Genomic DNA, 14,408 nt, shown 5'->3' on the forward strand with positions numbered 1-14,408 from the left:
TACCCAGTCAACCCATCCTCACCATGACCACTAAACCATGTCCCTAAATGTTACATCTCCCCTTTCTTGAAAACCTCTAGGGACAGTGACTCCACCACTTCCTTAGACAGTTCCAATACCTCATCACTTTTTCTGAGAAGGAATTTTTCCTAATATCCAATCATTTGCAACTAGCTAGCCTGCACTATTTCAGTGAGATCTCACATAATTATCTTGCCCAAGGACGAAGGTCCCATGTTAACCACCTACGCTACGTATGTTGGCCAAGACTGAAGTTCTCCTGGCTCCTTGTTTACAGCATAATAAAAAATTATTCTTGCAGTTAATAATCACGTATCTGCTGACCTCTCTAGCATGGAGGTCACATTGTGGTGGACACTGAAAATATGTGGAATAAGGAAATAATAGGAAAAAAGGAAACATTGTCAACAACCTGGTGTGTGTCAGATGCCCCAGGGGATCCCTATGCAGTGAGGTGGAGACCTTTCCCCAAAACAAGTAGCAGCTTGGGCACTGGGACTGACAGTCCCCATATGGATGAACCCATGACATTAGCTCATTTGAAACCTCACATTTTAATTAGGCAAATTTTTTACAGAGTGCTTTCAGTTGCTCTGTGTAAAAGGCTAAGTCAAGCTGTGATTTTTTAATACCTCAACTGGGGAAAAAAATCTTTTCACTCAGGAGTGACATTTTCATTTTGCCTTTTGCAACCAAGATAAATGAAACAAACATTGCAACTGAGACTGAACTTTGTAGTTTTGAACTTCCTTGCTCCAGAAATGATCCTGGAAGAGGTTTTTTTTCCCACTAGGCCATTCAATTTCTTTGAAAATGGAAGTCTTAGGAGAATTAAAAAAAAAAGAAAGCCATTTAATTTGTTATCTTTTGCCTCCTGATCACATGAGATATCACAATGCAGTCACCGCTGTTCCCCAGTGCCATTTCTCAGAAGGCTGTAAAATCTCTTGAAACTGAACCATATTGGCACCATAAGACCATTTCTTATGGATCCCATCTAATAGGCTTCTAGTTCTCCCTAGTTCTCTAGGCATCTAATAGGTGCTTCTAGTTCTCATTAGCTGAGTATTAAGTGAATAATGAACTATAGACATCAAAACCTAAATACCAAAACATTTCAGCCTCCTGGGCAAGTGAATAAATCATTTGTAAATTAAGTTTTATTGAATTTAGATGTCTAAATTCTGCTTTCTTGACCCCTTAGACTGCTATCTGTCATTTTCAATCTCATCCTCTAACTAATCAATGCCTTACTTTGCTTTTAAGTAAAATAAGGATAAATAAGTTCAGAGGAGGTGGGAAGGGGAAAGGATAATTTCACATTCATAAGATGCCCTGAAATCCGCAGAATTGAAAATGATCATTTTACCCATTTTCCAGGTGTTTTTGTCATCAAGAAAGCTTGTTCAAATCTCACATCTTTGTTTTATGTAACTTTAATCACTGAGAATAAACCACCTGCTGCTGAGGACAGCCAAGAGACTTGGTACCTCCATTAGAGTGAAGATGTAGGCATGAATCAGGAAAGAAAGGAAAGTCTGGATGTCAACACTAAGCTTAAACTCGTTACTTCTGTGTTCTTTTGAGGAAAGGCTGAGGGTTGAATTGATACTCAAGTGGAATGTGTCAATGGCACCTATTCCAGAAGAAATGTGCTGGGGTTATACTTGGAAGACTGTAAGGGGCTGTAAATACTAGAGAACACAAACCAATGCAGGGAGGTGTTTCACAATATGTTCTCTGCTGGGACAGGAGGAGGGGGAGAGCGTTTAAATGAGCTGCAGGCAAGAAGAATTTCTAACCATGTGCTTTGTGAGACAGCACACATCCTCAGTTTTCATGGCAGCATATGGGACATAGCCAAGGATTACTGCTATTACTGGGTAAGTGAAAAATATAGGGCTGTAAGAGCTGCTGTGTCTTACTGGAGCTGTGATCTGCCTTCTTAAGAAGTGGCAAGAGCTATTATAAAAAATGAAATGCTGTACAGACTAATGATGGATAACGTTATGGAGAAATTTTCTTAGGTGCTACATATTTCTTTGGGATGTGCAAATCAAAAAAAGTGTGCTTTCTGTGTATGGCAGTACTGCCTATTTATAAATGCACTGTCACCAACAGGAATATCTATGGTGTCTTGTGTTTTTGACTTTAATGAATGGCTATGGTTAGGACTTCCATAATTGTATAGTCTTCATTTGAGAGGCTCAAAATGTTAAAAACAAAGCTACTCTTCATTAGTTATCTCATTAATCAGTTATCTAATAGTGCATGTTTGAAGCAACAGTCCTCCATTCAGAAAGTAAACAATCCCAAGTTGAAAATTCTTTTTTCCTCTCTCTCTCTCTATTTTTTAAATGCAATCTGGGAGCAGAAATGAAGTCACATAAACTTCCTCGTGTGAATGGTTGGGTCAGTTAATCCCCCAAGAAGGCAGATTAAGACTATAGTTGTAAATGACCCACAAATGGAGACCGGGGCAAGAAAGAGAGGGTGAGGGTCTTCAGTTCCCTTATATCTGTGAGTACAATGTAAATATTTTAAACATGGCTTAAATCTCATTCCAGGGAAAATGGATTGACCACTCTGCCCTTTCTGACTTGTTCTGGCAAAGACATTCTTCAGAAACAGAGGCTCACATCTCTATGCAGTCACATCAGGTACCCCAAGCAGCTGATGGAGGTGGGAAGACATGATGCTAAAACTCACTGTGATAAATTACAAAGAAAAGATTAGCAGTTCTAAAGATTTGCTCTGTAAGGACTCTTCAGGTACTGAGAGACAGACCCTTACACAGTGAGTATGTAAACACTCTTTGCAATCCAGCCATGACAGTTACAACTCTTACCTGAAGGCAGTAGGCTCCAAAGAATCAATGGTAATAGATTTTTGTAGTTTAGCCTAGAAACGTAAACATAGGATTTTAGCACGGATGTGGTTTTTACTGCTCAAGGTTCAGGCAGATGTGGACTTCAGTGTCCTCTACATCAGTGCCATGTAGAATACTGAAATTCAATAGACTGCTTTGTCTATTGATTTCTAGCCGCTTTCTAACAACAATGTGAAATTAATTGCAATTCCCCTACACCCCCTACTCCCACCCACAAAGTAAAATATCAAAGTAAAATGCACAGAGTAACAGTACACTCACCAGAAACTACATGGAGGTCTGACTGTCAAAACTCAGCTGCCTACAGACAAGATATACACAATGAGCAGTCAGCTTTGTAGAATCTCTGGAATACTGAAAAGGACAGTGGACCAACCAGCCATGCTCTGAGGTGAAGAGATGAAATATTCACTGAGCTCAGATGTGGCACTGTAGCACTGGCCATAAAGAAAGCTGTTGGAACACACTGGGAGAGCTGAAATAGCAAAGCAATGTGAGGTGAGGCTGTAGTGATTTGTGGGTTCGAGTAGGCTTTCATCTGACAATCGGAAGCATAAAGATGGGTGAATCTTTGTTAAATATTAAATGAAATATAGTTCAGGTCTTTTGGAGTGAAAGACAGGGAGATCAAGGGTGGTTCTAAAACAATGAAATGATGGCAGACAACATTGTCTGAAAATCTTGTCTGTGCTTGTTTACTAGCAATGCAAAATTAACAAGTTCTCTACAAAACTGACATAACAATGTCAGAAATTTATCCTCAAAGGTGAATTTCAGTGAAAAACGACCAGTGAAAAAAAATAGGACATCAAGGGAAGTGCTCTGGAATAATGCATAACATCATTTCCCTCTTGGTCTAATAGTAGAGGCATATCATCCAAAGAATTACTGAGTAACCATCCATCAGCTGAATTAGCATGTTTTAACTTCAATCTTATTCAACATCTTCATCAATGATCTGGATGAAGGGATAGAGTACATCAACAGAGGTGTGACTGATACACCAGAAGGCTGTGCTGCTATTCAGTGAGACCTGGACAGGTTGAGAGTTGGGCAGAGAGGAACCTTAAGAGTTTAAACAAGAGCAAATATACAGTTGTACACCTGGGGAGGAATAACCACATGCATCAGTACAGTTTGGGAGCTGACATGCTCAAAAGGAGCTCTAAGAAGAAGGTCCTGGGTGTCCCGGCGGACACCAGGTTGGCCATGAGTAGCAGTGTGCCCTGGTGGCCAAGAAAGCCAATGGTATCATGGGGTACATTAATAATAGCATGGCCAGCAGGTTGAGAGAGGTGATCCTCCCCCTCTACTTTGCCTTGCTGAGACCACATCTGGAGAACTGTGTCTAGTTCTGGGCTCTTCTAGTGAGAAAAGACAGGAAAATATGGACAGAGTCCAGTCGATGGCTATAAAGATTATGAGGGGCCTGGATCATCTCCCTTGTGAGGAAAGGCTGACAGACTTGTGGCTGTTCAGCCTGGAGAAGAGAAAGCTAAGGGGATTTCAAAGCTTATAAAAATCTGATGAGCTAATGTCAAGTGGATGAGGTCAGGCTCTTTTCAGTGGTGTCAGACAACAGAACAAGGGGCAACAGGCACAAACTGGGACAAACTGGGAGGTTTCATACAAAAATGAGGGAACTTCTTTACTTTGAGGGTTACAGAGCACTGGAAGAGGCTGCCCAGAGAAGTCATGTAGTATCGTTCTCTGGAGATATTCAAAACCAGCCTGGATGCTTTGCTGCATTAACCTACTCCAAGGAACTTGCTTTAGCAGGGAGTTGGACTGGACGATCTCCAGAGGTCTCTTCCAGCCCTTACAGTACTGTGATTCTGTGATTATGTAAGGTTTAATTCAAGTAACACCCAGAGCTGTTATATTGTACTCCATACCTGTGTCTGACTCATAGCTCATATAGAGTTGGGTACCAGAGCTCACTAAAATCTGGGCTATTGGACTACGGTGAAGCGATAACCATAGAGCACCTGATGCCCCATCATCAAACCAGGCATGAAATTACCTCAGACATTTCACTTATCGTTGTGAGTCATTTCCAGCTCTTGTCTGTTGCTAAAGGTTTTGGCTCAATCATTTGTAAAGGTGTATAAATCACTCCTAGGTGAGCAATACCATATAATTGTCCACAGTTTGAACTGAAATTGACATTGAGCTGAAGCATTCCATTCAGAATAGGTCTGACTTTGGCCACCCATGCTGTGAATTCTACTTCTAAACACATAAAGAGCTTTGCATGTTTCTCACCAGGATTTAATGTACTTAATACTTAAGACCATGTTCAGATCTCTTACTGCAAATGGATAGTAGATGTGCAAGAGCCTACAGCTTCATTTAAAGTCTGAGACTGATGAATGAGTCAGACAACCTGTTCAGTCAGTACAGGAAAGCTCCCTACAGGGAAGTATCTGAATCCACTTCTTCCTCTTCTCAGTTTGTTATATAGGAAACCTGGAATTGCAAATTGTTTTTCTGAACTTTCCAGAACAGCTTTTGCAGCTGTCAAAAGTGTGTTTCATTGAAATCCACTGATCTGCTGAAGACAAAGTGCATCTCATACAATCTTTCTGATAGGAAAATGTTTAAATAGATTTTCATTGTTGTGATGGATAGGATGAAACAGTCACATTGTAAAAGGGGTGATGGTAAATCTGAAATATTGACATGATGACAATAAGTGAAATCTTACTTTACTATCAAAAAATCAGAAACATCCTAATTTATGAGTGAGGGTTATAACAAATAATCCTGATTAGATTAAGATAAAATATAGATATACAGAGATCTACATACAATCTCAATTTTAATGAGTCTATATACTACAGTTATCCCAGAAATATTGGCACACAATTATCCCCAAAATATTGGCACTCTAATAATTGGAATTTATCTCAAACTGTGCAGCTAAACTGAAATAAGGCCCACAACTACTTAGCAACTTTATGACTTAACAAACATATGAGATATACATCTTTTAAGAAGCTGAAATAGGTCTTAAAATTAATTAACAATTTTATGAGAGAAGATGAGAGAAAAGAGAAAGCTGAGGAAAACGGAGAATCAAAGAAATAAATGGGAGAAAGGACAGTCAAAGAAATAAATGGGAGAAAGAATAATCACCAGTCAAAGGCCTGTTTCAAGGAGTTCCAGTGTTGGCTTGTTGGAGAAGGGACAGTGAGGTGAGCATGCTTGTCCAGAGATCATAATCTTGAAATGACAAACAGCAACGATGACCACCAGGAAGACGACAAAGAAAAAGTCAACTTTTCCCTGTCAAGCATCCTTTTATGCCTGATATGTTTACAGGTGCACCATGTCAAAGTCACAAACAAGTGAGTTTGCAATAACAAATTTGTCAAAAATATGTTTGCAGCCAACACTTTATTGCAGGAAAGGTAGGCCAGATTGCCAGTGAAGCAGAACCAACCTGTTAGAGGATAGGATAGCATACTTACTAATCTAATTCTTTGACTGGTTGTCATGGTGACAGACTTGCACTGCAAGTATTTGAGACATACAAAGCACATCCCAGAAAGTGAAAAACTGCATTTTTGTTGGTCCTTTACAAGGGTTGCTCTGACACAACCCATCATTTGGTGTAACTACCAATGGAGGTTAGAATCTGGCTTGGTAGCAGCTGCTGACTGGCACTTTGGTCCTGCTTTACTCTTCGTGAGAAGTCACTCAATATTATACTCGTAAGCAGTGTGCTGGGAGCAATGATAAGAGATTCAGAGAGATTTGTTTAATAAAACCCAACCTGCGCTTCCACCAACTTGAGCGTATGGGTCTGATTGCAACTGAAAGAAAAAGAATGGGTGAGAGGAGGGAGAACTGGAATGACGTGACTTGGCATGGAGAGTAACAACAACTTTACTCCGTGCCACAAAGTGAATCCCAGAGCACTACAGAGAGATAATGGCAGCACTGCAGTTAAATAGCACAGTTGTATGTAAATAATCAGTAGTTAGAGGAAGAGTTTCAAAGGAATGTGCAAGAAAAGAATGAGGTTTGGCCTAGTTTTATGAGAAGCAAGCTCACATAGAATGGCTTGGATTGGAAGGGACCTTAAAGATCATCTAGTACACACGCGAGGAAGGAGTTGAAACAAGCCAGTAACAAATGTCTGTGCCTTCATGTTCTATGTAGAAGCAGTAGGCCTCACTCAGTGGTATCTGGCAATACCTGTTGTTGGCATAACTCATGGTGCTTGATGGGGAATGCTCCTTACACTGAGGTTATGCAAAATGGACTCCATAGACAAATGCTCTCCACAATATCAAAGGAAAATCTGGGGCGGAGCCATCAAGTTTTTGAACAACCCAAAACTGGGAAGGAAGGAATGAACTGTTCTAACATACTCCTCAGCATCTTCTTGTGGTACTAACGGACATGGTTTAGGACTTGGCAGGTCAGGTTGATGGTTGAACTTGATTCTTTCCAATCTAGATGATTCCGTGGTTCTATGATTTTTTGCATCATTGGATAAGATCCTTGCATTCAGGAACATGCTCTCAGTTGTTGCCTGCCATGGACGTGAACCTTCAGAGAGAGGATGCATTGGTGTCCACCTGTCTCATAGAAGCACTGAAAAGTCCTAATGAACTTGTTTGATGCAGGATTTACACTGTGCCCATGCTAACTGTGATGTTCATATCACACATTATCCCAGAAATGAATGTTTACCACTGATGCAGTGGTAAACAAGGGGAAGGCAAACAGGAACACCTCAGGAACTGAGGTATTAATCTACCACATGGAGAAGAATAATACACAGATTGCACCCAGCACTAGATATTATTACAGATACTGCAGTAGCACTTAGCTCTGACTGACACTCTGTTGTGCTAGACTCTGCACACACATGATGAGGCAGTTCAGTGGCCAAACGGAGCCATCTGTGATTGTCACCCTGAATTCGTTTTGCAATCAACAGCCATTTCCAGAGGGTAATTCTTCTTGTCCTAAAGTAACCAGATAAATAAGATGGGATGAATCATATCTTAAAATGCCTATTTTTTTCCATTCTATGAAGTGGGGTTGCTCAGCATTATATGTCTACATGAATTTCTTCACATATATTAGAATTGAATCGCATATTCATCTCCTTTCACAGGTGGTGAAATTGGGTGTGATAGCATTTGTGGTGAGCCACACAATGAATAACTTGCAGATGACTGCTTATCTACATATTTCCAAGGTGCTAAATTCATCCAAGACTGCTTTAGATCTTCCCAAGAATTCTTTACTATCCAGGCATCTCAAAGCAGGCTGCAAGCATAAGAAAACGATGCCTCATCTATGGTCTGGGAACTTGGTACAGAGCCAAAGGGAGATTTTAGTAGAATCATACAATCATTTGAGTTGGAAGGTACCCTTAAAGGTCATTTAGTCCAACTCCCCTGCAGTGAACAGGGATACCTACAACTAGATCAGGTTGTTCAAAGCTATGTCCAGCCTACTTTGAATAACTCCAAAAATGAGACATCCACTGCAACACTGGGCTATCTATTCCAGTGCCTCATCACCCCGACTGGATGCAGGGAAGTTAGACACAGTGTCCTTGAAGGCAGAGACTGAGAGAGACTCATAGAAAAAGCTCTGAGTATTTGTTTCCCAAAGCACAAATTGAGGCTAGGAAATAGGCGTTGGTCATGAGCAGGAATGTGAATTGCTGGATGCCTGCTGGTGCTTTGAGCAAGAGCTTAGAGTAGGCAGTAAGTACTGCTAACATCTGGGCACTTCCCCTGCCTCGCTGGTAAGGCTGAGGCTCCCTTTTATAGCATTCAAGGGACACATTTCACTGAGAAATAGCAATGCTAAGTGCCTGTGTTGCTCCTTCCCAACAAGTCCATTTCAGTGCTGCTTCACAAATGGGTTCCTTTCCAGGCCACACAGGCACTTTAAAATATCCCCAGGCATTCACTTGCTGTCTAAGAAGAAACCCCTACTTCAACCACTAACTCTAAAATCATTGCAACCCAGAGCCCAATTATGTACCAAAACAATCACAGAAGTATCTGCTGTAGTGCAAGGGAATTTGATTTGTGGATAAGACTTTGCATGAGGACAGCCAGTGTGGTACACTATGAGCTCGTCAAAGTAGAATGGAAGAATTGAAAATATTTGCATGACTTTTCATAGGGTTTTCCTGATTAGCTGAGCTAAATTCGAATAGAATCATAGAATCATTACAGTTGGAAAGACTTTTAAGATGATCAAGTCCAACCATCCAACTACCAATACTTGAAGCAGGAGAGGGCTCCCTGAGACTCCTCAGTAAGAAATTTTAATGAATACAGAATTATCCACAGGACATCTTATATCCAAAAATAATTTTCTCTTTATCACTTCTTGTTAGGAAAATTTCGGTTCCAATAGGCTTGCTCAATTATCTTTTTCCCAAAAAGAGGCAGAAGAGAGTTTTCAGCATTCTTTATTCAAATAAAGGGAGAGTCCACTGGGGAATACCCCTGTGGGGTCACTCAAAATACTGGGGGACACAGCCCCTCTTTTATCTCTGTAATCTGTTGCTGCATTTCACCAGGTGAAAGGACGTTTTTCTTGGATTTCACTTATATTGTTTTGGAAATTGCTCATTATGGCCTAATAAACAATGGAAGTTTGCTAAAGGTTGGCCAAAAGTCACTGTGATGAAGCTGATGATAGAAAGATGAGGGAGAAATATGTGGTCCAAAACCACCAGAGGCCCCTACCATGCATGTCCAGAGGAACATTAGCATATATTTAATGAGTCCTTGGAAAAGAATGAATATGTATGCCAATGTACATCTTAACTGTTTAAATGCATAGCCTGAACTCTGAGAGCATTCACTTGATTTGTCAAGTGGCCCAACATGTATCTTGAGGAATAAAGGAATGCCTCTTTCTAACACCACATTGGTGTTAGAGAGTTTTCTTTGGAAATTTCGGATGATAATACATACTTTGGAATCTGAATTCAGAGTCTATTGTTTAGCCCAACCAGAACTATCTTTGTATCCTGTAAAGTCTACAACTCTTTGTTCTGTCCAGCAAAAAAGATTTACACACAGGTGCTAAGTTAGCATCTCCGGCAAGATATGTTTGTTTAACCAGATCCTTGTGACTGAAACTCTTCTTTTCAGCTTTTTCTTTATCTTGTTCTGTAGGGACCCCCTATCCTTTCTTTGCTCTTTCCAAATTTCAATTTATTTTGCAAGGATACCTTATCCTTGTTTTTCCTTTGCTTCCTAATAAGACCATATGCAATCTATGCTCAGACTTGGCTATCAGTGGAAAAAGAAGCACCTCCACCAACAGCTATGGCTTGCTGTCTCTCAATGCCCATTTCAAAAATCTGCATTCTGTCTGAAAAGTCCAGAAAAGTGTCAAAACACAGTGCTGTGTCCAACCCTTTGCAAATCAGCTACTGAATTACAGTTCTTTTTCATCTTCATTTCAGAGCCTATGGAATTTCTGTGCTGTGCTTAGAGTCTGAGACTTACTGTACAGCAAGAAAAAAATATCACATCAAAATTATCATTCCCTTTGGCAAGTAATTGTATTATAGATGCATGAGGTGAGCTCTAAAATCTCTTTCCATTTACTTCTCTATCTTCCTCCTACTGCAGATTTATCCTGTGCTCACTCATAATGAATTCTGCTGTTTCATGGAGATGACCCATGCTGGGCTGCATGGAATGGTGATGTCTGTTTGGATTACCTTTGGGAATGTGCTAATGAACGGTGGCAGGGCTGTTACCGAGGCAGTAGCTCTGGGGAAGAATTGCATTTCAGCTGAGCACACCTGGGATGCCCACGCCTGACAGTGATCTCATTATGCAATTAAAAAGCAAAGTTCAGAAAGTGTTAAGCCACACAGTGCTCTGTCTGTGAAGCATTGAGAAGAGCCTCTTTCACATCTCATTTATTGTGGTAGGAATACAGCTCAGGAGCGACATCCTTTTTTGCTTTTCTGTGTTTTCTCATTAGAAACAAGATGCACAGAAGCAAGTCCTACTCTACGTACAACTTCACTTTAACTTGTCACAGGAGGCATTGGCAATTATTTATGATTAAAGTGGACTTAAATTAAATGGGTCCTCTGGACAACAGAGAGTGCTAGTATTATAGAATCATATAACTGTTTGAGTTGGAAGGAACCTTTAAAGGTCATCTACTCCAACTCCTCTGCAGTGAACAGAAACACCTACACCTAGATAGGTGCTCAGAGCCCTGTCCACCCTGACTTTAAATGTCTCCAGGCATGGGGCATCCACTACTTCTCTAGTCAACCTGTTCCACTGCCTCACTGCTTTTATTGTAAAAACCTTTTTCTTTATATTCAAATACCTAAATTGCTTCTCTTTAAGTGTGGAAACATTTCCCCTTGTCCTATAAGAATAAACGCTGCTCAACTATCTGTCCCTTTCTTATAGCCCCCCTATAGATGCTGGAGGGATAATATAGCTCAGTGAGGAGGGAGATTCTTCCTTCACTGCATAAACCAGATCTAAATCCAGGACATGAAAGCCAAGGATAGATACAAGCAAACTAAAAATACTGTACCAAGATAGGCTAACATAGGCTACTGGGATAAGTAAAAGTGAAAATTGATTGGCTCAGGTCTTTCTGAAAAGTCTGGGAGCATTTCACATCTGCATTATTACAGAAGAACTCTCTGTTGGTCAGACAGAAGAGTTGTTGGGAAAATTTAATAACCTGTCTCATGAAGTAGGTCAGGCCAGAGTTTGCAAAAGTTAGCAGAGGCTGTAATGAATTCAGCAAGTGTTTTCTAGCTTTACAGTCTCCTCAGACTGGATAAAAATGGTTCATGTCTGAAGCCTATGATATGTAATGACATTTTGAATGAACTGTTTCAAAATGACCTTGCACATTTCCAAGACCTGTTCTGGTGCAAATGAGTAAAAGTCCTCTCTTCCTTCACTGAAGTCAAATCCACTTTTTCTCCTGTATTTCTCATCTGTTTCCTTTTCATTATGACATTTAAACAATACCTTGATTCAGTCTTAGAGAGGACGACTATACTTTTATTGAATTTTACAGCAGAGGAGAGTTTTGGCTGTGTATTTTCATACTTACAAGGGCTGTCCTAAAAGTAATGCCTCCTATTTTATTATGTCAGCCAATGAAATCAGAGGCAGATGTTGATAGTATTGCAGTAGAGTTTGAACATTCCTGCCAGTATTCCATTCAATTTTGTTGCTATGTGACAAGTGGCCCCAGAGGGGCAGTCTGGCAGAATTATACCTGACATGGAAGTAAGTATGAAGCAAAGGCATGGAATTGAATGAATTCCTCCACGTGGAAAATAATTGCACCCATTGATATTAACTGACTCTGCATCTTTATGGAGACCAAACAGTAGATGTGAGCACAATTAGGCAGTGGGTTGTGTATTTCAGCAGTGGTGACAGTGGTTCACCTCCACTGATGCAGATTTTTGTAAGTGCAGTATGGAGGTTTTTGATCACAACTAGAGAAAATGTATAGATAACGGTGGTGACTATGTTGAAAAATAGTGTTTTGTAGCTGAGGATTTCCTTTATCAAATAGTGTCATTGTGCTCCTTCTATCTTTTGCAGCTTTCATGGAAATAAACAGGAGGCACTACTTTTGGAGCAGTCTACATAAATATTTTGTTACAGCCAGTGGACACAAAAGAGTTCATTCAGTTGTCTAATACCATTCAAAATACCTAAAAGATATTGTTGTACTGTTTGACCAGTTAGAATCATACAATCATTAAGGTTGGAAAAGACCTCCAAGATGTCCAACCATTCACCTGTCACCAATGTTGTACACATTTCTAAAACACCTCCAGGATTAGTGCCACAACCACCTCCCTTTGCAACCCATTCCAGTGCCTGACTGCTCTTTTGGAGAATAATTTTTTCCTAATGTCCAACCTGAACATCCATCCCCTGGTGCAACCTGAGGCCATTCCTTCTCATCCTATTGCTGTTACCTGGGAGAAGAAACCAACTCCCACTTCATTACAATCTCCTTTAATACAGTTGTAGAGAGTGATAAGGTCTCTCCTGAGCCTCCTCTTCTCCAGACTAAACAATCCCTCAGCTCAGCTGCTCCTCATAAGACTTGTGCTCCAGTCCCCTCGCCTGCTTTGATGTCCTTCTCTGGACACAGAATCACAGAATGGCCAGGGTTGGAAGGGACCTCAAGGATCATGAATCTCCAACCCCCTGCCACATGCAGGGCCAACAACCTCCCCATTTAATACTAGACTAGGCTGTCTAGGACTCCATCCAATCTGACCTTGAACACCTCCAGGGACGGGGCATCCACAAACTCTCTGGGCAGCCTGTTCCAGCACCTCACCACTCTCTCTGTAAAGAACTTCCCCCTGACATCCAACCTAAATCTTCCCTTCCTCAACTTAAAATCATTTCCCTTATGGTTCATATTCCAGAGCCTCAGTGTCTTCCTTGTAGTGATGGGTCCCAAACTGAGCACAGTACTCAAGGTGTGGCCCCACCAGAGCTGAATACAGGGATTGCATCTACCTGTCAAAAGTCCATGGACAACAACTAAGGTGACTCCCCAGAGTCAGCACAGAATATTTTTTGCAAGGAAAATCATAGCTAAGAAGCTATCCTATATAACTACTGGCTGATCTCACCTGAATTCCTCAGCATGGAGAAAAAAATCTTATATGAAGAGTTATTTGCAGTGAGATAACATCATATAACATAAAAGCAATAATTTTATAGTTTTAATTAGTTTTAATTATAGTTGACTTATAACCATAACTAATCTTCTAGTAAGTTTACTTGTTAGAATAGGCATGAAATGCTAGAATGTTATGTGGCAGACAAAAGCAGTCAAACCATTTTTTAGGAAGGAAAGTTTAAATTCCATGTTGGAAACAGAATGCACACTGTTTTGTTATATTTTTCTTCTGGGAACTGACAAATTTATGAAGGCTGCAATAATAATAATTTGCTGTACTGACTTTTCTTTTATCAAACTGAACCTATCTTTCCTTATGCATAACATGCCAGCTGGAAGTGTGTGTTGGGTACTGACATACAAATTATTAGCACATATTTTGTTTCCTTGAGTGCCTATATCAAGCCTGGAACATAGTGTACTATTCCTGTTCACATTTTTCTCACCAGTGCACTTTCATGTTGACTATTCTTCCTCCTCAAGGATGACACGTGATAGAGATTCCAAGGCCAGATTCTCTTTTTGAATACAAACCTTACTCCTAAACACATTTTTATGAAATTTACCCTAAACCAACCAAAGAAAAACTACAAATAAAACAAAACAAAAACACCAAATAACAATTACTTAGGTGTGCATATCAAAATATTGTGATTTGACATTAAGCACCTTATCATTATTATTTATCTTATATATCTTATATTATCTTTCACAGCCTCATTACCCTTCTTTGGACACATTTCAGGACCTGAAAGGAGACAACTTCTCTCTCTCTGCTTTGTTTTGG

Source organism: Phasianus colchicus, chromosome 3 (genome assembly GCF_987193195.1).
Source record: "Phasianus colchicus chromosome 3, bPhaCol1.hap1.1, whole genome shotgun sequence".
Taxonomy (NCBI): Eukaryota; Metazoa; Chordata; class Aves; order Galliformes; family Phasianidae; genus Phasianus; species Phasianus colchicus.